This window comes from Leucopleurus acutus (assembly GCF_964270905.1).
Source record: "Leucopleurus acutus genome assembly, chromosome: 5".
NCBI classification, from domain to species: Eukaryota; Metazoa; Chordata; class Mammalia; order Artiodactyla; family Delphinidae; genus Leucopleurus; species Leucopleurus acutus.
Genome location: NC_139147.1, coordinates 135,135,922 through 135,157,345, shown reverse-complemented (window position 1 = coordinate 135,157,345; position 21,424 = coordinate 135,135,922). Strand labels below are relative to the sequence as shown.

At 39.8% G+C, this 21,424-nt stretch overlaps 1 protein-coding gene across 1 annotated transcript in view; it reads right to left on the bottom strand.

Moving 5' to 3' along the window:
* The window catches only part of PLCL2 (phospholipase C like 2), a 194,274-nt gene that overhangs the window by 146,017 nt on the left and 26,833 nt on the right, over positions 1–21,424 (bottom strand). The gene's annotated exons all lie outside the window — the stretch shown is intronic.

The window sequence follows — 21,424 nt, the reverse complement described above, 5'->3', positions numbered from 1 at the left end:
TGATGGAACTTTTCTTTGGTTTTATCTAAGTAAGAGAAGCAAATGGGGAGAAAAGAGAGAAAAAAAAAGACTAAAAAGAGATCAAACAAGAAATAATAAGCATCATTTAGGGGTTCCTTTTCTATTCCATATATCTTTTTCTAAATTCAAGTCAACTAAACTTAGCCACTAGTTTTTGTGCCGACGTGTGCCAGACGCCGATCGAAGCACCGAAAGGGTCCCTACGCTCAAAAATCTCGTCATCTAGCAGAAGAGCCAGACCTGCAAAGAAAAAAACGACTAAATAATTTCATGAGTATTAGAGTAAAAAAGTTACATGGCAATCCAGAGGAAGAAGGGAATTAATGCATCTTCTGGGAAGGGGGTTGTGGTGGGAGGGTTCTGCTGAGGTGGTAGCATCTGGCAGAGGAATGGGAACCGGCCACGAAGAAGAGAATTCCAAGCAGAAGAAGAACGATATGGGCCCTACTCTACCACCTGCACTGACAGAGAAAAAAGTACACAGAGACATCTCAGAGCATGGGGTGATCAAATGTACACAGGAGGTAAGCAAAAAAGGAGACAAACGTGGCTCCACGGTTTCTTGCTTGGGTCATAAAAAGAAAAAAAAAAGCCATTAGGAATGCCATAGGAACTATTGCAGGAGAAGCAGACATAAGGAGAAAATCATGAATAGTATCTGGGACATGGTGAACTCCAGATGCTGTAAGAGATTCCATGAGGCTTAAGAAAATAAACCACTCAAGTTTAGAGGAGTGATGGGGTTCACAGATCTGAGGACAGTCCCTCAGGAAGTTTACAGAAGTATCACTTGTTTACCATTCTTGGTTCAGTTTCTTAGAAATGAACAGAGGGCTGAAGAAGGTTGCATCAAAAGAAAAAACACTGACTTGTGGTGAAAGCCCTGGAGTTTCAGAAAACACTACACCACGGCTTTCTTATTTATAGCAGTTCTGATCAAAACAAAGAGAGATGATCAGCAAAGGTCCTATTCATACATTTGTGGGACTGTAGATCTATAGACAGAATAAATAACAATTAGGAGACTTTCAAACACAGCTGTTCCCAGTGCTGGCTCTTCCCGCAGTGAGGGGAGGGCCGCTGCCTGCTCTCAGCCACAAGCACCAATGCCCGTGGAGAGCTCCCGCAGATTTGGGTGTTCTAGCTACTCGGGAAATCCTGCCTGTCTTCAAAATGAGAAAAACAAGAGTAGGAACCCATGAGGTTACTTTCTCAAGTTAAATGGAGAAATCATCAAAAGCATCCTCTAACCCACATTCCTTTTTAGACTAAAAGGCAATGAACTAGGGGTGTTCACCTCTGAAGAGCCTGTTCTAGGTTCTGGGAGAGAAGACACACCAGGCGCATTCTGGCTGGGAGAACGCAATCTGAACTAAGGGTCACGTGACTCTTCCGCATCCCTGGGCGAATGATCTCCTAGGATACATCTCCCTCTGTAAAGAGAGGCCTCCTAAGAGCTCACCTGGAGGGTCTGGGAGAAGCTTGGACAGACAGCCCAGGTCACCTGTAGGCACCACACAGACGCTGGAACGCACAGCAGCCATCCCCTCGCTCCTTCTGGGCTCAAGCAGGAAGCAGCCCCCTTCCGCTCAAGAAGCCCCCATGTCAGGAGGGAGAGTGCATTCTCCTCCCTTTAAGTTTCGGGAGGACTGGGCTTCCCCACTCCCCCAAGATTCGGGGATGGTGGGGATTCCTCCTGCTCAGGAGAGGAGACCCGGAAGGAGGAAGGGTCCGTGTTCCCTGGTCAGAAAAACACATCAACGGCCACCAGAGCAGGGGGAAATGCTGGCAGTCGTATCTGTACAATGCGGAACCAGCAGGAAAGAGCCGATGGCTGCAGTTCAATAGGGTGAGATTTGAGAGGTTCTTTTCTAAAGTTAAGCAAGACTACAAAGTGAGTCTGCACCCGCGTGTCTGATGACTTTATCAAGCTGCTCCGTGTCCCGCCTTTCTTCTCAGGAGCCTTTTCTGGATTTGGAAATGTTATCTTTACGGTGCAGTACACCATGATTTTCAGGAACCTACACATCTCGTCCCAGATCGATCTAGATGCCCCGAAGTGAGTCCTGACAAAGGGCAGGTCTCCCCTGGTCCCATTCCCATGCCCCTGGCTCTCCTAACCCTAACCCTCAGCATTTAAATGTGCTCAAGTCTCTCCACCCGTCCTCAAAAATCCAGCTCCCCAAACCATTCACCACTAATCTTGAGAAATTTTCTGAACTCCAGCCCCTATTTTTTCACCTCCTACTCACCCCTCAACCTGTCACTCTTTGAAATGGATGTTTACCAAGGCCACCCACAACCTCCACGATACTGGATGCGAGAGGGGTTTCTGAGTCCTGTCTTATCTGATAATCACAACGATGGCATCACCGGTCCACTGAGCACTTCTTATACGCCACCTACGACCCTCCATACTGTGCGGACTTTATCTCGTCTTCACTACAAGTCGATGAAGGATGTTTTACAAGCTGCCTGTCTCTGCGTTTTCTCCTCCCTCCTTTGGTCTCCATTTGGGGCTGCTCTTGGCTGGGGCCCCTTAAACACTGATGTCCCCCAGGCTCTAACCTTGGTTCCTCATCCCTGGGGTGCTCTCATCCAGTTTCTGGCCTCAATTATTATACACGGAAATCACAGCCTGTCCCTCTGGCCGGGCTACTGACTGGTCTCTCCAACTGGTCCACTGTCACCCTCACAGATGTCTCAGGGTTAATGTGTCCACGGGGACCTCAGCTCCTCCCCCCCTACCTGAATTAGGTCCTTCCTGTGCTCTCCCGGCATCCTGCACAGCCTCCTTCCTCGCCCTGACCACCCCACGCTGTAGTTGCCAGGTCTCTGCCTATCCTGAGTGCTATCACTGTCCCCGGGGCCTAGCACTGGGCTACCGTGCAATAAGTGCTCACTCAGTGATTATGAAATTAATTAACACGGAGCCACAGAGCCTTTGGCCAGGCAGGTAACCTCCCTGGACCTCAGCGTCCTCACCTGGAAAATGACAGCAATGAATCAGGGGCACAGAAGAGCGTTAACGTTACATCCTGCAAGCTGCCCTTCCAAAAGGGTCCATAGTCAAATAAGCTGAGACATTCTGTATGTCCCCCTGTCGCCATTAGAAAGCACAGGGAGCGCTCTGACAACCTTTTGTTGTTGTTTCAATAAGGATCTCCCAAACTCATTTGACCACAGAATCTTCTTTTCCTGGAGTGTCTCAGACCCTCCGGAGTGAGCGGTGTACACGCTTTGGCAAATACCAGACCAGTGACTCTCAATGGGGAGCAACTTTGCCCCCAGAGGACTCTTGGCAAAGTCTGGAGACATTTTTAGTTGTCACAGAGGGGTGGGGGGGAGGGGGAGGGGTGCATCCTGACAGTGGGTAGAGACCAGGGATGCTGTTCAACACCCTGCAATGCACAGGACACAAATAATTATCAGCCCCAAATGTTTATGGTGCCTGGGCTGAGAAACCCTGAGCTAGACTGATCTTTATTAATCAGGTCTCTTCCAGCTCTAAAGCAGCTGAGGCTACTGAGCCACAGAAACATACGAAGATGCTTCACATGGAGATAATGGGACGTCCCATTTAGAACAGAGCCTGGGCAAAGATGCGTTCCTTTTAAACTGACAAATAGGGTTTGATCAAAATGTTCACCAACCATTCCTGGCCATTTTCATTTATGTCTTCAACTGTTTACTTCACATGTGTATTTTCAATGTGTGCATTTTGTCAATATTTAATTTGCACTATACTAGTCGCATAGTATAGTGGGGCAACAACTGGAAAAATCACTTTGGTTACTTACTATAACAAGTAAAGCAAAATTAAAGAGAAATGTGACAGCTGACAACCTACTGTGCAATCAAATGTCTTGTAAACACTCTGTGAAGGATCTATCCTGTTCTGCCTTAAAGAATAACTTTAAAGTAGTGCAAAAAGGAATGATGACTTTAATATGCTGTTTTAGCTCAAAAAAATTTCTCTGCGTCTAAATTTCATTTGCTTCAGGAAAGAAAGAAAAGAAAAAACAAATTGCTTTAATTTTACATACATCGAAGGATAAAATGAATAACTACCAAAGAGCAATTTCAAATGGATTTTTTTCAGCTGCCCCCCATTCTTCCCTCACCTTAAAAAGTTTTTGAGTATAAATTATTTTGTTTGCTAGAATGAAAATCTGATCACGATAGTAAAGCAAGATTCATCCCCAAGTAGTTTCAGAGAGTATTTTTAAATATTATTTAATTTATTCTTCTAAAGAAAATCTTTGCAGTTAAATAATCATATAATAGTAATAATAAGTTTTACAATGGTTAACATTTATTGAGCACTTGGGAATTGCCAGGCAAGTGCTTTTCACACATGATCTCATTCTCATACTTACAGGAACACCTAGAAATAGATACTATTATCAACCCCATTTTACAGAAGGGGGAAACTGAGGTTCAAGAAAGGGAATTATTCCCCAAAGTGACATTTGCTAGGAACCTAACAAAAGAGCCAGTCCTCACATGTGTCTGATTCTAGAGTATTTGATTTTATGAACAATAGGCCTTGTTTTGTCTGTTTGTGAGCAATTCAAAGCTACGCAAGCAGAAATGTCAGCTATCATGAAGAATCAGCAAAAGACTTAATTGTGATGGGCATGGCAGTAACGTTTAGACATCCTAAACGAAGGGAGTGATCGAAAGAAAATAATTTTAACTGTTTTCATGCAGACACTCTCCCTGTAAGTTGTTAGCCTTTGAAACATTTAGTTCATAGAACGGACGGCAAATATGACCAACTTTTTTGTTTTGTGAACTGGAAACAGTCACCTGGAAAGCAGACAGGATTGCTTTAGAAAACATCTGGTGGTTCCTCAAAAAAATTAAACATAGATTTACCATCTGACCCATCAATTCTACACCTAGGTATACAGCCAAAGAGAAATGAAAACAACCGTCCACACAAAAAACTGCACACAAGTTTTCATAGCAGCATTATTCATAATAGCCAGAAGGTGAAGAGAACCCACATGTCCATCAACTAATAAGTGGACAAAGCGTGGTAGATCCATACAATGGAATATTATTCAGCCATAAAAAATAACGAAGTACCAATACTACATGCTATAACATGGAAGACCTTTGAAAACATTCTGCTTAAGTAAAAAAAAAGCCAGTGGCAAAAGACCACGTATTGTATGATTCCATGTATATGAACGGTCCAGAACAGGCAAATTCAAAGAGATAGAAAGTAAATCAGTGGCTGCCAGGGCTAGTAGTGGCTGTTGGTCAGCAAGGTGTTTCCTTCTGGGGAGACGAAAATGTTTTGGAATGAGATAGTGGTGTTGGTTGCACAACTGTGAATATACTAAGAACCAATAAACTGTACACTTTAAAAGGGTGTATTTTACATTATGTGAATTACATCCCAATAAAAAAGCAGATTGGATAACTGCAATAAACACAATAAGCTCATATTTATAACTTGAATTGGCTCAGACAAATATGTGTACCAACAGGATTTTGGAATTTTAAGAGGATATGCTGATTAACCATAATGACGTAGGTCATTCATAGGGGAAAAAAAAAAAGCTCTGTAGATTTAAATTCCATATACATGAAATATAGCTGAATAAAATCTGAAATTCTGACCTAGAGGTATCTTCTAATACCTATCATCACGGTTACTCCCAGTCACTGACGTACACTGAGCAAGGCTGGTAAACGACACTCCACCCAACAACTAGGAACAGCAGTGACCATTACAGAGCTGGGGATTGGCGGGGTGGGGCAGGGGGGGTATGGAATCTATCGTCCTCCCTTCATGCCAATGACCCTTAACTGGCACAGACAATCAGAGGCGGACAGTGGGTTGTGGAAAAGTCGATTTCCTCATACAGCTGACAGTTCCAAAGCCTAGAATGCTAAAATTCTAGACTTCTACTTTAGATTTCACTCTTTTTGTTAAAGACATTAAATGATGTAAGAGCACTTTGTATTCATTTAAATACAAGGGAAAAAAAATTTGTCCTGACAGGTCCAACTGGAAATTATTAAAAGAGATGGGTCCTAGAGAATCTGGTTTTTGGTATTTTCTAAGTAAGCCACAAAAACTAAGGCTAAAACTCAGGAGACTTTCCTGTAACGCCATTATTCTACTTAACTCAATTTAAAGGTTTAGATGATTCAAGTAGTATAGGTCTACACTCTATAGTCTTCATCTAACAGCCTCTGTGTTTGTTCATTTATTCTGCAAATGTTTCTTGAGAACCTACTATGAGCCAGGCACCAGGCCTAGTGCTAGGGACACAAAGATGAATTAAAACAGAGATTATCTCTGCACTCGAGGGTTCTCGGGCCAGTGGGCAAGACCGTCATCAATCAAATAATAAAATACACATATAAAGGTGTGCATTGAACATTACTGATTTAGAAATTATATAAATTCTAGGAAAGCTGAATCTTATAGTAACTATTGGGATTCTCCAAGCTTTATGTTATTCACTGTCATGCAAGGGAATTTTATTTTATTAAAATAAGATATTAGACTTTAAATTTTTATTGCACTAATTTTTATTTTTATTATTTTTATTATTACATGCATTTTTATTACATTACTTGGGAAAATCACCTTGATCTAGATGTGCTTATAGACCCTAGAGGGTTCCGGAAAGTGTAAAATTAAGAAAAGCAAATGCTGCCATATCGAATATATAAACAATAAAGAGTATATCCACTCATATATTTCAATGAAAAAGATTCATCAAGAAGGGTTGCAAGTTGGATGCTAAATTAAACAGCTACAGTTTGAAGTTAACAGCAGCCTATAAAACCAAAGTGAGATGCTAAGTGACATTAGTGAAAATGGCAGACTCGGACACTCTAAAAGTCCATTCCTCCACAAAACATAAACTGGCTAAACTGTCTAAATCAACTTTTTTTGGCACTGTGGAAACAACTAAGAGATTGCAAAAACCAGGGGAACACTTAATCCATAAAAAACAGCTGAATCTCAGGAGGAACAGTCAGCTTTGTGGTATTATAACTTGCCCTGTTCCCATCCTCCACTCCCCAGCTAAGTGGAGGAGGGGAACCTAGAAGACAACAGCCCACATTCCCAGTTCACATACCATTAGCAGAAGAAGCAGAACAGAGCTTGTTTGGAAAGAATTGTGGTTGTTTGTTTTGATCTGGTTGTTTGTCTTAGCTCAGAGGGCTTGCCTCAATTTCTCCTAACTGAAACTCTAACAGTGTTAAGGTGGCAACCCCGGGCTTTTGTCAGAAACACTTAAATGCAAATATATTTGCTGCTGTTGCCTTGGAGCAATGGATAACGGTTGAGGTAAACAATAAATGAACCAAAAAGCTTGGGAAGAAAGGCTGGGGGATGAGATGCTTTGGCAAATAAGGACTTTGAAAAAGATCAGACATATTCCTGGGAATCTAGGCAGCTACATGCATGCATAGGGCTGAGTACATGCTCAGGAAAGTCCCCCGAGAGCCCAAAACTGTCACCTCTGGCTGACCTTCAGGTTCTGTGCAAGCAGGAAGTGAAGGCTAGGACAGAGTTGCCAATTTCAGTCTGATCTGAACTAGCTGACCACTAATATAACAAAATAGAGACATCAGAAGCTACACATGACAAAAGAATATCAACTTCCCAAAATTAGTACAGAAAAGTCACTGAGCAAACAACAGCAACCACAACAAGCAGCAACAAACCCTGGGGAGTGGAACCTTATTTCCAGAATTGCCACATTAAAATATTAAAAATGTCCAGTTTTCAACAACAAAAAATTACACAGCATGCAAAGAAACAAGAAAGTATGGCCCATATACAGGAAGAAAAAAGGCAAGTAATAGAAACTGTCCCTGAGGAGGCCTCACATTGGACTTATGAGAGAAAGACTTTAAATCAATTATTTTAAATATGCTCAAAGAACTGAAGGGAATCATGTACAAAGGACTAGAGGAAATCATGAGAATGATGTCTCATCAAATACAGATTATCAATAAATAGACAGAAATGATTTTTTTTTAAAAAAAAGAAGCCAAATAGAAATTCTGGATTTCAAAAGTACTATCACTGAACGGAAATTTCCCTGAGAGGGGCTCACTAGCAGATTTGAGCAGGCAGAAGAAGGAATCCACAAACATGAAAATAAGTCACCTGATATGATCCAGTCTGAAGAGCAGAAGGAAAAAAGAATGAAGAAAAATGAACAGAGACTAAGAGACCTCTGGGACAGCATTAGTCATAGAACATGTGCATGATGAGAATCCAAGAACAAGAAGAAAGACAGGAGGAGAGAGGAACAGTTAAAGAAATAATGGCTGAAAACTCCCCAAATTTGATGAAATATAAGAACTGATGTTTACTTAAGGGCAAAACTAACAGAAGTGGTTGCATGAGACGACTGAACCAAGCCACTGGGCATTTCTGACACAGGAAGAGCGAGAGTTTAATAGAAGAGAATGCCTTGCGAATGAAAATCCAGTGAGAGGTGAGTGGTGTGGTAGGTCTAAAAGCACTCCACGCTAAAGATCCTCCAGATAATGAGAGGAAGCGGCAGAGAGAAACCCGGGCCTCCATCCACGGTCCTGCCCGCTCCCTGCCCTCCTACCCCTTTTGTAGCTGTGAGCTGCTATGTCCGGGGTCTTCCCCACTCCTCACAGCCAGACTGTCCCATGCCTCCTGCAGACCTCCCCCACACAACTGCTAAATCACCAGGGTTGGGGGCAGCCACTGTTATGAACTAAGACTGTCATCTCCCTTTGACAAGGGAGTCTGACTGCTGTGACCAGCAGAAAAGTCCAACACAAACCACATTTCAATCACTGGTTGGAGGAGGGGGCAGGAAGTGAGCTTATTTTGAGCACTTACAATATTTTATTATAGTTAGTGATCATTTAAATTCACTCTTAGAAAAAGGTTGTTATATTTTCAATATTTATTATGAAAGGGTTATTGTTTTCTCCAATGAACACTTTTCTACTTTTATGGCAAGTATCAATAGGGAAATCAGGGTTCCTTATGCAAAATTTTGCCTCCAGAAGCTTTTTGTTTGTCCAAAGTATTAATGGATGCCCTGATGGAGGAGGGATGAGAGAGAGATTATCTTCAATTAAACCCTGTACTTTACTTCTTTTTGAGGTAGCATATTACCTGTCTGTAAAAGATTATTTTTCCCTAAAATATAATATTTTCATTTTAATTAACATGGGTTAAGAAAAGATTCTGTGCCCATTCAAAGATGGAATATTTCACTTGCCTATTGCCAATTATGATTTTTCTATTGACAGAAATACACCTTCAGGATATATTTCTTTTTTTTAATTTGAAGTATAGTTGATTTACAATATTGTGTCAGTTTCAGATGTACAGAAAAGTGAGTCAGTTATACACATTTTTTCAGGTTCTTTTCTATTATAGGTTATTATAAGATATTGAATATTGTTCCGTGTGCTAAACAGTAAATCCTTGCTATTTGTCTGTTTTACATATAGTGGCTTCTATCTGAAAATCTCATACTCCTAATTTATCTCTTACCCCTTCCCCTTTGGTAACCATAAGTTTGTTTTCTATGTCTATGGGTCTGTTCCTATTTTGTAAATTCAATTGTATTATTTTTTAGACTCTACATATAAGTGATATCATATAATATTTGTCTTTCTCTGTCTGACTGTCTCCACTCAGTATGATATCTCTTGAAGACATCAAATTGAATTCATTCCAGGGTCACAAGTATGGTTCAACACATGCAAATCAATCAATGTGATACACCACATCAACAAAAGAAAAGACAAAAATCAGAGGATCATTTCAATAGATGCAGAAAAAGCCTTTGGCAAAATCCAACATCCATTCATGATAAAAACTCTTACCAAAGCAGGTGTAGAGGGAACATAGCTCAACATAATAAAAGCCATTTATGACAAACCCACAGCTAATATAATACCCCAATGGTGAAAAGCTGAAGGCTTTTCCACCAAATTCTGGAACAAGACAAGGATGCCCTCCCTCACCACTTCTTTTCAACATAGTATTGGAAGTCCTAGCCACAGCAATCAGACAAGAAAAAGAAACAAAAGGTATCCAAATTGGAAGGGAAGAGGTAAAATTGTCATTATATGCAGATGACATGATACTCTATACAGAAAACCCTAAAGACACCACACAAAAACTATTAGAACTGATAAATGAATTCAGCAAGTAGCAAGATACAAGATTAAGACACAGAAATCTGTTGCGTTTCTTTACAATAACAGTGAAATATCAGGAAGTAAAAAAAAAAAATCCTGTTTAAAATCACATCATAAAAATAAAACACCTAGGAATAAATCTACCTAAGGAGGTGAAAGACCTATATACTGAGAACTATAAAACACTGATAAAGGAAATTGAAGAAGATTTTAAAGAAATGGAAAGATATCCATACTCTTGGATTGAAAGAACTAATATTGTTAAAATGGTCATACCACCCAAAGCAATCTACAGATTTAATGCGATCCCTATCAAATCACCCATGACATTTTTCACAGAAATAGGATGAATAATCCTAAAATTTACATGGAACCATAAAAGACCCAGAATTGCCAAAGCAATCCTGAGGGAAAAAACAAAGCTGGAAGCATACCATACCCTCCTACACTTCAGTACTACAAAGCTACAGTAATCAAAAAAGTATGATATTGGCACAAAAACAGACATATGGATCAATGGAACAGAACAGAGAGCCCAGAAGTAAACCCACACACCTACGGTCAATTAATCTTCAACAAAGACAGTCACTTCAACAAGTGGTGTTGGGAAAGCTAGACAGGCTCATGTAAATCAATGAAGGTAGAACACTCCCTCACACCGTATACAAAATATGATAATCTCTTGAAGAAAAGAGACAGGACCCAAATAAACAAAATAAGAAATGAAAGAGGAGAAATAATAATCGATACCACAGAAATACAAAAAAATCATAAGAAAATACTATGCACAGATATATGCAAAAAATTGGACAGCCTAGAAGAAATGGACAAGTTTCTAGAAACATACAGCCTGCCAAACCTGAGTCAAGAAGAAACAGATAATTTAAGCAGTCTGATCACTAGAAGTGAAATAGAATCTATAATTTTAAAAACTCCCTGCAAAAAAAGTCCAAGACTGGATGGCTTCACTGGGGAATTCTACCAAACGTACAAAGAAGAACTTATACCAATCCTTCTCAAACTCTTCCAAAAGACTGAAGAGGAGAGAACACTCCCAATGCTATTCTATGAAGCCACTATCACCCTGATACCAAAACCAGAGAAAGACACTACAAAAAAAGAAAATTACAGGCCAATATCTTTGATGAATATAGATGCAAAAATCCTCAACAAAATATCAGCAAACTGAATCCAACAGCACATAAAAAGAATCATACTCCATGATCAAGTAGGATATATTTCAATGGTACCTAGTACCATAATTGCTAAGCCCTCTGTTAAACACACTGTACTATTAACACATACATGCATAGGAAGATTAATTGCCCAAATGTGGTCTCATTCATAGCCATATTTGGTGGCACTAGAAGATCTTAGGAATGATTTCTTTTGACAAAGAAAGTAACATTTTATGACAGTTAAGAGACACAATGCATTATCAAAAAAAGTTCCATCCAAGGCTTCCCTGGTGGCGCAGTGGTTGAGAGTCCGCCTGCCGATGCAGGGGACACGGGTTCGTGCCCCAGTCCGGGAAGATCCCACATGCCGCGGAGCGGCTGGGCCCGTGAGCCAGGGCCGCTGAGCCTGCGCGTCCGGAGCCTGTGCTCCGCAACGGGAGAGGCCACAGCAGTGAGAGGCCCACGTACCGCAAAAAAAAAAAAAAAAAAAGAAAGTTCCATCCAGTGAGAAATGCATGAAAAGATTTCAAATCTTTAAAATTCCCATTTTTAGACCATTTTCAAATTTCACAATTGCTTTAAAGTTTTGAGGGTGGTTACATGCTTAAAATAGGTTTGATTTCTATTACAAACTCTGAATTGCAGTGCTAAATTCTGAACACCAAAATTCTGCCTGAATAAGTTTTAACATAACAAAAACTGCAGAGTCGAATTCTAGCAGTAAAGATTCTACTTCGCAGGAATTAATTTTAAAAGTTCGTAACTACTAAAAAGCATAAAATTTCCTCTACCCTGCCACAGATTAAAAACAGCTTTTGTTGTATCATATTCTTTTTAAATAATTGCATGCAACTCTCTTTCTTTTTTTTTTTTTTTTTCGGTCCTGCTAAAAACATGTATAACTCAACCAACCTACTAAAATCAAAGCATCTTCAACTTTCGTTTTTCCCACAACTACCAGTTTCTTGGATGAGATTCTTCCTCACAGCTATCTTAATATTTCCTGTGTTCTTACTTAAGGAGACTGTATTTCTATTTAGACCTTTCATAACCAAATTCTGTCTTCATGATTGCCTGTTTAATAGAAAGGGGCAATAGTAAAGATCATGCTAAAATGATCTGCACCTGTCTTTAGAAAACATTTTTGCACTTGTATAAAAAAATGAATAGTGATGTTCTGGGAATTTAGAACCTTGTCCTTTCAAAGTTGACATCACATTTTTCTAAAATACAGGTGGCGAAATATCTCCTGCTTTTCTCATCCTCACTCGGGCTTTGAAGAATTCTGAAAGCCTGGTGAAACAGGATCTCCTCTCAGGGAAATCCGGGTGCTGTTTTCCTCAAAAGATTGTTCTCGGCTCCTGTGTTCAATGATCTTACCACTTACTAGATTTCATCAGCTTGCCAAGAATGGGTATGAGAATCACCAGTTCACAATTTGCCATTAAGCAGGTAAATGATCTTTCCAATACATCAGTACTTTACCCCGTGGTCACTTTACTTAAAGCTTTTTTTTTTTTTTTGATAAAGGCAGATGATTAAGTTAAAAATAAAACAATCCACTTGGGTTATCATTTTAAAGAAAGATTCTCTACAAAGGCAACTTCATTCTGGAATGGTCCATTTTTAAAGATATGATTAAAATAGCTGACTAGCCTCTCTCTACCTACCAGGTAGCAGGTATTTGTTGCTAAAAATACATACATAAGAAGCAGAGGACCTGGTCTCCTGCCCTTGGAGAAATTTACCATATGGGCTAGATCCGCAAATAAAATAAAGTACATAATGCTTAAAGATGCTTTTAAGTCAAAATGTTAAGCACTTCTTTTTATGGTTTTGATCTGTTCTGTCCTTCTGAATGAAATTCCTAATTCAAACTTTAATTGAAGGTGAGATATAATTGATATCATTTTAATGGCAGATACCACATACTAAATTTCTTCCAAGTAGCAAGGACAAAGGAAAACTATAAATGTGGGATAACTAAAAACACATTTATAGATTATGACTTGATGCTGAGGAATTAATATTCAAACTGTTTTACTGTATTCTCATTTAGTAGTGGTTACAATACGATGGTTATCAATACAGTAAACTATTGTTTTTCATAGTATTTGAGGAACTGGGTGGCCTCTGGTTAAATGAGAAGTAAATCTAGTTTTAAAATAAATAAAAACCCCACACAAGCACTGTCGCACCTGCATATGTGGGCATGTCCTCCACAGAAGGCTGGCCCCTCTCTACCACACCAATAGCTAAGCCAGAGTGCAAGAGCCACTTACAAGTATCAAAGCACTTACTTTCTTGCTCTCTCTCTGTTATCTACATATGTACTTTTTAATTTTGGATTGATCTTTCTAGTGGTTTAGATTCTCAATAAATAGAAGTTTATTACATACTCATGTTAAATAATAAAATTAACTTATATTTATGTGGAATATTCTAGGGGTGAATACAATGCTATGTCATATCATCTATTAAAGAAGAAAAATATACAAGGATTAACAGTATATGTAATAAACACAGTTTTAAAAACTTAAGTGATATTCTAAAGCCAAGAAGTAATTTCCTCACTAGCCTTCTGAACAAGGACCCTTTCTGGAATCTAATCGAGTGATTCCAGTATCTGTGGCCACATTTCCCTGCTACAACATGGAAGAATTTTACAGACAATAAGGTAACAAAACTACAAACAGTACCATTAACAAAACATTATGGAAAAATTCTTTTAATTTGTTTAAAAATGCACAGGCTCTTTGCCTCGATTTTTTTTTACCCACAGAAGCAGTGAGGAAAAAAAGTTGGGTTGGTTGGCAAGAGCATATTCTGGTGATTAAATTTTAGGCAGATGCTATATATATATGGTATGAGTTATTTTATAATTTGAATGAATTTTCAATTGCTTTGCTTATTTTTATGCCACAGCTGCCAGAAAATACCATTTTGAAGTCCATATTCACATGATCTTTGCAATGAGGATTCCCTGGAATGGACACTTATTCATGTGCTGCTACCTAGGGTGACTCTTCCTTACTCTCAGGGAAGCACTTGCAGGAAAACAGATGCCCACCCCACCAGACTCCAAAAAAGGTCAGTCGTAAAACGTCCCTATTTCCTGTAAGCCAACTACACAAGCCACAGAATTAACACCCTAAAGGAAGGCTAAACATTAGAGAGCCAAACATATAACTTTAAGTCAGAAAAATAGCAAAGAAAAAGAAATAATAAGGATAAAGGAAGTAATAAAAATAAAAGCAAAAATTAATGAAACAGAAAAGGGATACAATAGAGCAATAGAGAAGATCAACACAGCCACAAGTTGGTTTTTGAAAAAAAATATGAAACTGATAAACCACGGGCAAGCATGATCAAGAAAGAACAAATAAACAATACTAGTAATGAAAAGAAGGACATAACTACAGACACAGGGGATTGTAGGAAGGTGAGAGAATATGATGAGTATTATGTCAATAAGTTGGAAAACTTAGGCAAAATGGACAAATTCCTAAAATCACATAACCAAACACTATAAAAACAAGGCAGTGCCTAGACTTCAAAGTAGTTACTTGTATATACGTAAAGGCACTGTTAAAGCCCAGAAAAACAAAACAAGCCCCAGAAACTTGGCTGCACTATTTCCTATTAAACTGTTTTTTAGGAATTGAAATTTTGGCTCCAAATGACTGGGTTCAGGTTTTTGGTTCAAAGGAATAAAACAAAAAATTTCAACTAGAATATTTCATATCGATAATGATTCCTAAGTGCTCAAATGTAAGAATGATGTCCACATCTTTTTAAACAATTGACCTAATCCAGAGTTTTCCCATAGTATTTCTATTTAACTTTTGGGATTAATTAATAAAAGTTTATATATGTTGCCAAGAGTTAAGTGATAAGGATTCAATAACTTTCTGGAACTTGACTGAATGACCCTTGTACTTCTGTATTTAATATTAACTTTGACCTGCCATATAACTGCCATATTCCAGATGCTATGTAAGTGCAAGAACAATAAAGTCAAAGCATTCCACAGATAGAAGAGATCTCCTCCCTTCACTTTACATATGACAAATCTGAGACCCACTGAGGTGAAGTAAGTTGCCAGGTTGTTACATAAGCTTAGTCTTTTGCCTCCAACACAAAGCCATGATTCTGTACTCTGTGGAACATAATTCTGCCCCATTACCTTCACTACTAAGGTAACACACAGCTGTTGCTAAAGCCCCAGCACGCGTCTCTCTGTGACACGGTGTCTAGAATAAGCACAGCCATTAGAGGTAAAGGGAGTTGTCATACTTTATCCAGAAAGACAAAACAATTCCATTGTTTTAGCATTTCTCTCCTTCCATCCTTCTGGTTGAAATGCCTCGTTGATTGTAAAGTTCACAGTGACAATTTGCCCCTCCCTATAGTAACCTGGCACAATCTCGTCATCTTATTTTAGTTTCTCAGATTAAGGGTATGAATTGAATCTGAGCTGAACAGTCCGCCTCCGATGCTGCAGTCATACAGAAGTTGTGTGTCAGATTCTAACACACACAGATATAAAGGAGACTATTCAGGCAATCATCCAAATTTTTTTCTACATGATGCTAAAATTTCAAATGATGAGACATTTGAATGATTCGTATAAGAAAACAGAAATCTGGCATTATGGAATCCAAATAACAAGATGCAGTTTTCCCTTTTGCATAAGTTCCCAAAGTGACAGCTACAATGTCCCTTATGCTCCATGCTCAGCTTCCATGAGACCTCGCCTCTCCCCCACCAAGAAGCGGTCTCGGACTTCCCTGGTGGCGCAGTGGTTAAGAATCCGCCTGCCAATGCAGGGGACGCGGGTTCGAGCCCTGGTCGGGGAAGATCCCACATGCCGTGGAGCAACTAAGCCGGTGCGCCACAACTACTGAGACTGTGCTCTAGAGCCCGCAAGCCACAACTGCTGAGCCCACGTGCCACAACTACTGAAGCCCGTGTGCCTAGAGCCCGTGATCTGCAGCAAGAGAAGCCACTGCAATGAGAAGCCCGCGTACTGCAAAACAGAGTAGTCCCCTCTCGACACAACTAGAGAAAGCCCACGTGCAGCAACAAAGACCCAGCGCAGCCATAAATTAATTAATTTTAAAAAAAGAAGTGGTCTCTTCCCCTCTCCCTGAATCTGAGCCAGCCGATGATTCGCTTGTAACTAAAAGAATGCAGCACAAGTGACTCACCGTGACATCTGAGGCTCGGTCACAGAAGATCGTGCAGCTTCCACCTGGTTCTTTTGGGAGGCTTTCTCTGGGGGACATTCGACCACCTGAGACCACCACGTTGGAAAGGCCTCATGTAGGCACTCTTGCGGACGGTCCCAGCCGAGCCCAACCTCCCTTTATCCCCACCAAGGTGCTCACATGTGACGAAGAGAAGCATGTTGGCAGGGACCCTCCAGCCTCTGCCCCAGTGGTTTTGAGTCACCTGCCATTCATGTCTTCCCAGGTTGCGGCCTCAGACACCAGAGAGCAAAGATGAGCCATCCCTGATGTGTCCTGTCCAATTTGCTGACCCAAAGAATCCATGATCATAATAAAACGGTCATTGTTCCACGCCACTAAGTTTAAGGTGGTTTATTAAACAGTTGCAGCTAACCGGAAGGCTGTATTGTGGTCAAAGAACGAAAAACTAAAAAAACCTGAAAACGCTACACGACTGCTGAGCCTAGTTACAGGACTAATTCTTACACTTGTTAGCGAGGTAGACAGACCAGAAGGTCAAAAAGACCCTTCAGACCTGACCCTAACTGAAAGGAAGATCAACCCTCCGGGACACAGAGGATGTATGTCCTTCACAAAACAGGACCGTATCCTATGCACATCCGGACTGTGAAGAACTGAAAAGGCCTAAGTACCAGGAAAAGGCTGGGCTGGGGAAGGAAGAGCCTTTTATAGCTCTTTCCAGTGTAGCTATCTCATTCTCCAGTCACTGCCAGGCAACCTCCTGAGGAAACTATGAGTCTCCCAGGGGCTCCTGAGACAAAGAACACAGGCAAGGGGAGAAGAGGGAGATACAGGACGAAGTTGTCCCTTAACCCTGTGAGGTACAAGATGGCACATGGCTATTGTCTGACCACAAGAGAGAGAAGAAAGCCTAAGATACAATTACCAGACAGACCTGAACACCAAAGAGGGGGGAAAAGTATTTTAACTATCTTTACCTTTTATCCTTCAAAATTCTTGTTGACAATATAATTACTTTTAAGTCTCTTGAGGTAATTGGTGTCATCATCAACCGTTTGGATTTTTCCTCTAAATAAAAAGATCTGATAGAGTTCTATGAAGCACATTCATGAGATGCCACAGTACCACTGACTCTTTTTATGGATGGTTTTAATTTTCTTCTTTTAGGCTCTTCTCCTTAACAGACTGGATGTTCTTGGTGGAAAACTTTCACTGGAGTTTTGGCAATAGCAAATTCAAATGCCAATCTGCAGAATGTATTTTTCCAACAGAAATAGTTCAGGGAGAGACTACTTCCCTCTCAACCACTGTTCCACCCTACAGACCATTTTTCTTACTTCAAAGCCCCAGGAAAGATACTTTCAGGAGATGAAAAATTAGTTCTCTACAGAAACCAGCAAAACCTAGAACCCAAAAAAGGACATTTTCTCGATGAAGACATGAGAGAAACAACTAGCTTAAAAGCAAAATATTGGGTTATTCCTTGTCTTAAAAAGCTGAATAATCTTATATTCCATATTCCTCGTTCTCCCCCAAATTTGCCTATTCTGAGTATGGCAGGTTTACTGAGTCAACTGTACCTCTGTTAATTCTGGTGCCAGAGTATTAAAATAGGCTACGATCTGCAAAAATACAAAACAAAACAAAACAAAAAACCAACAAGCCATTCAGTCAGACCAAAACACAACACGGAACGCTTTTCGAGATTATAGGGCCCTGCTAAGCATGCTTTGATTTAATTAATTAACAATAATGGGACTATTTTAGATACTGTGAATTACTTCCTGAGGTCTGAGCAGGTTGGGCCTGGATTTTCCTCATGATATTTGTTGCATCTCCGGCTGCGGAGTGAAGGCTGCATGGGTGACCTCCCTCTTCTCTCCAGCCTTTCACAAATCTGTAACTGGTACCCGGGTGAGCACAGAGTGGGCACTGTCCCTCCCCTACAGCAAACCTGGCTTGACCCAATAGTGTCCAAATAACCTTTTCAGAAATAATCGGTTTCCCAAGTTCAAGTGATGAATTTAAAAGGAAAAACAGCATAAACAGAACAAATCAATGGGAAGCAATTTCCTAATGACAGAGATGAAACACTATCTTAATAAAAAGAGGAAAAAGTCATAAAATTAAAGGAAACATATTACAGCAGCAAACAAACCTACCTACACAACCAGAGAATATGTTTAAACTTCAGGGAATTAACTGTTTCCAATGCCTTGAACACCTATGAATCATGGAGCATGGAAAACTCTAACACGAAATGCTCACTAAAAAATTTCAGCGATTCTCACAGCAAATACATGCTGACTTTCTCTGTGTCAGGGTTTGGCTAAATAGTGGCATAAAGTGAATGTGTGGACATTATTACTCAGAACTCTCACCTTAAAAATAAAAAAAGCAAGGTTGAGAATAACATGGAGATTACAATGAAGTCTTAAGCAACTTGTAGGCCTTGAATCAAAGCATTAACCTCATGGAGAAAAGAATGTTCACTATGCATTGTTTGGTTTATTTTATTTTTTCTTTACCACATTACAGGAGATATGTTTTATTTGATTTATTCTCTAACATCCACTAATACAGCTTTTATAAGCAGATGAAATCTTTGTTCCCGTAAATCAAAAGTATTGTGTTACAAAATTAAGGGATTTTTTTGAATTTAACTTTAAATCTTTAAACCACACATATCCTCTGAATCCTACAGGAAGACTCTCTAACAAACTCTGTAAGAATTTTTAATCATTCATTTCTACTGTCGTGTAATTTCGTGAAAACTAAGATCTATCAAACTCTATTCAAAAAGTACAGATACCCATATATTTTAACCCAGTAAAATTAGACCACCAAGGGGGAAAAAATCTTGAAAATTCAATTTTAATTTATCATGTAAGTACACTAATATTTTAATTAATAAGTTCACAATTAAATTCAATATACTAAGTTTACTGATGGGTGAACTTAAGGAATGTATTTTTTGAACCCTTGTCTTTCTTCCAGATAATATTAGTGCTTAAGAAAATTCAGATGAATTAGTATGCTTCTCCCTAATTCCTCCCCTCACTGTTAATATATATTTCTCCATATACAAAATGCACTTTATTACTCTCATGAAAACTTTACGGACTATATTAAGATCTATGTTAGAGTCGCCTTAATTTTCTCTCCAATGACTTTCTCTGCTCACAACTAAAACAATTTCTCATAAGGAATGGCACACACCAGAAGTTCTACATTAAACAAGAAGAAAGAAAAAGTTGAATATCGATGAAATACAAGCTGAACTGCATTTGTAGTTACCAAATTTAAAACATTATGACAATACATACTATGGTTGTTAAAGATTCCTGGTATCAGAGGAATGTGGCAAGTCATACATCATAGGGTACTGAAGAAAACATTTGAAAAAAGAAAAACACTAATGCAGCCTCTGTGTTTCCATAATCAAAATATGAGTCTTTTACTTTTTTTAACAGGAACAAAATTTATAAGCAGATCACTTTTACTTCCCCAAAATAAATCTCTAAACCCAACACCTCAAGCATTCTATTAAAAAATGATTATGAGGGTTTTTTTTAGAAACACACTGTCATAAAAATGACTTCATGAAAGCTAAGTTTTATACATATATACACACAAATAATTTATATATTCATATTCTATTAAGTAAGTGGATTTAATTTCCCATTCTCAAAGCAAAGTCACTTTACATTTCACAAGATCTTTGGCTAAATTTAAACATCTGTTGTCCCTTACAGCCAAATTAAAATGATATGATTTCAAGTAAACATACAAGAAAGCAATAAACCATTAAAATATAAATTTATACATTTATTAGTCATAACAGAATCTCAGCAATAACCTGATAATGTGATTAAGAAAAATTTAATACCACATCCCATACGAGGAAGTGATCCTACTTTCTAGGGGAAGACAAGAGTAAACCCGCAGGAGAAGCTTAGAGTATCAAAGACATAGCACAGCCCTACCATCAAAATTCAACCAATGAGTGAGAAGTGCCCCTAGACAAGGGCTGGGCTGGTTAACCAAGAGGAGGGGAAGGGTACTTCCGGAATAGGACACAGAATACAAGACTAAAGGGATGTAAAGTGGCTGCAGTCTGTGAGACCCCATCTGGCTAGAATGGGGGTTGGCGAGAAGCAGGAAGGGATCCTGGAGAAACACCATGGTCAAAAAGCGGGGGTGGTCCCGAAAACCAAGGTGAAGGCCAGGGCTCCCGTCTAAAAGCAAAGGGCATCCACAGAACTGTTGAGTAAGAAGTTTACAAAGTAGTGTTATGGAGCATTCATCTGGAAACTATCTGGAAAAAGATGTCAGGGAAAGGGAGAGGAACAGGACGAAGGGAGATTAATCCTTGTAATGGTCCAAGCATATGGGGACGTGAGCCTGGTACCAGCATCAGAAATGATGGGACAGATACGGGGGATAATGAGAACACGTCAACCGGCAGGAGGAGCCCATCTGCCAACACCAGCATCTCAAGAGGGGTTTTGTTTTTGTTTTTGTTTTTGCAGTACGCGGGCCTCTCACTGTTGCGGCCTCTCCCGTCGCGGAGCACAGGCTCTAGAGCGCAGGCTCAGTGGCCATGGCTCACGGGCCCAGCCGCTCCGCGGCATGTGGGATCTTCCCGTACCGGGGCACAAACCCGTGTCCCCTGCATCTGCAGGTGGACTCTCAACCACTGCGCCACCAGGGAAGCCCTCAAGAGGGGTTTTATTTGGATGGCTGACTTGGTTTGGTGAGGAAGTGCCTTTTTATAGATCTAACTAGGATTCCTCTCAGTCATTACTTATCCAGTATTGTGCATTA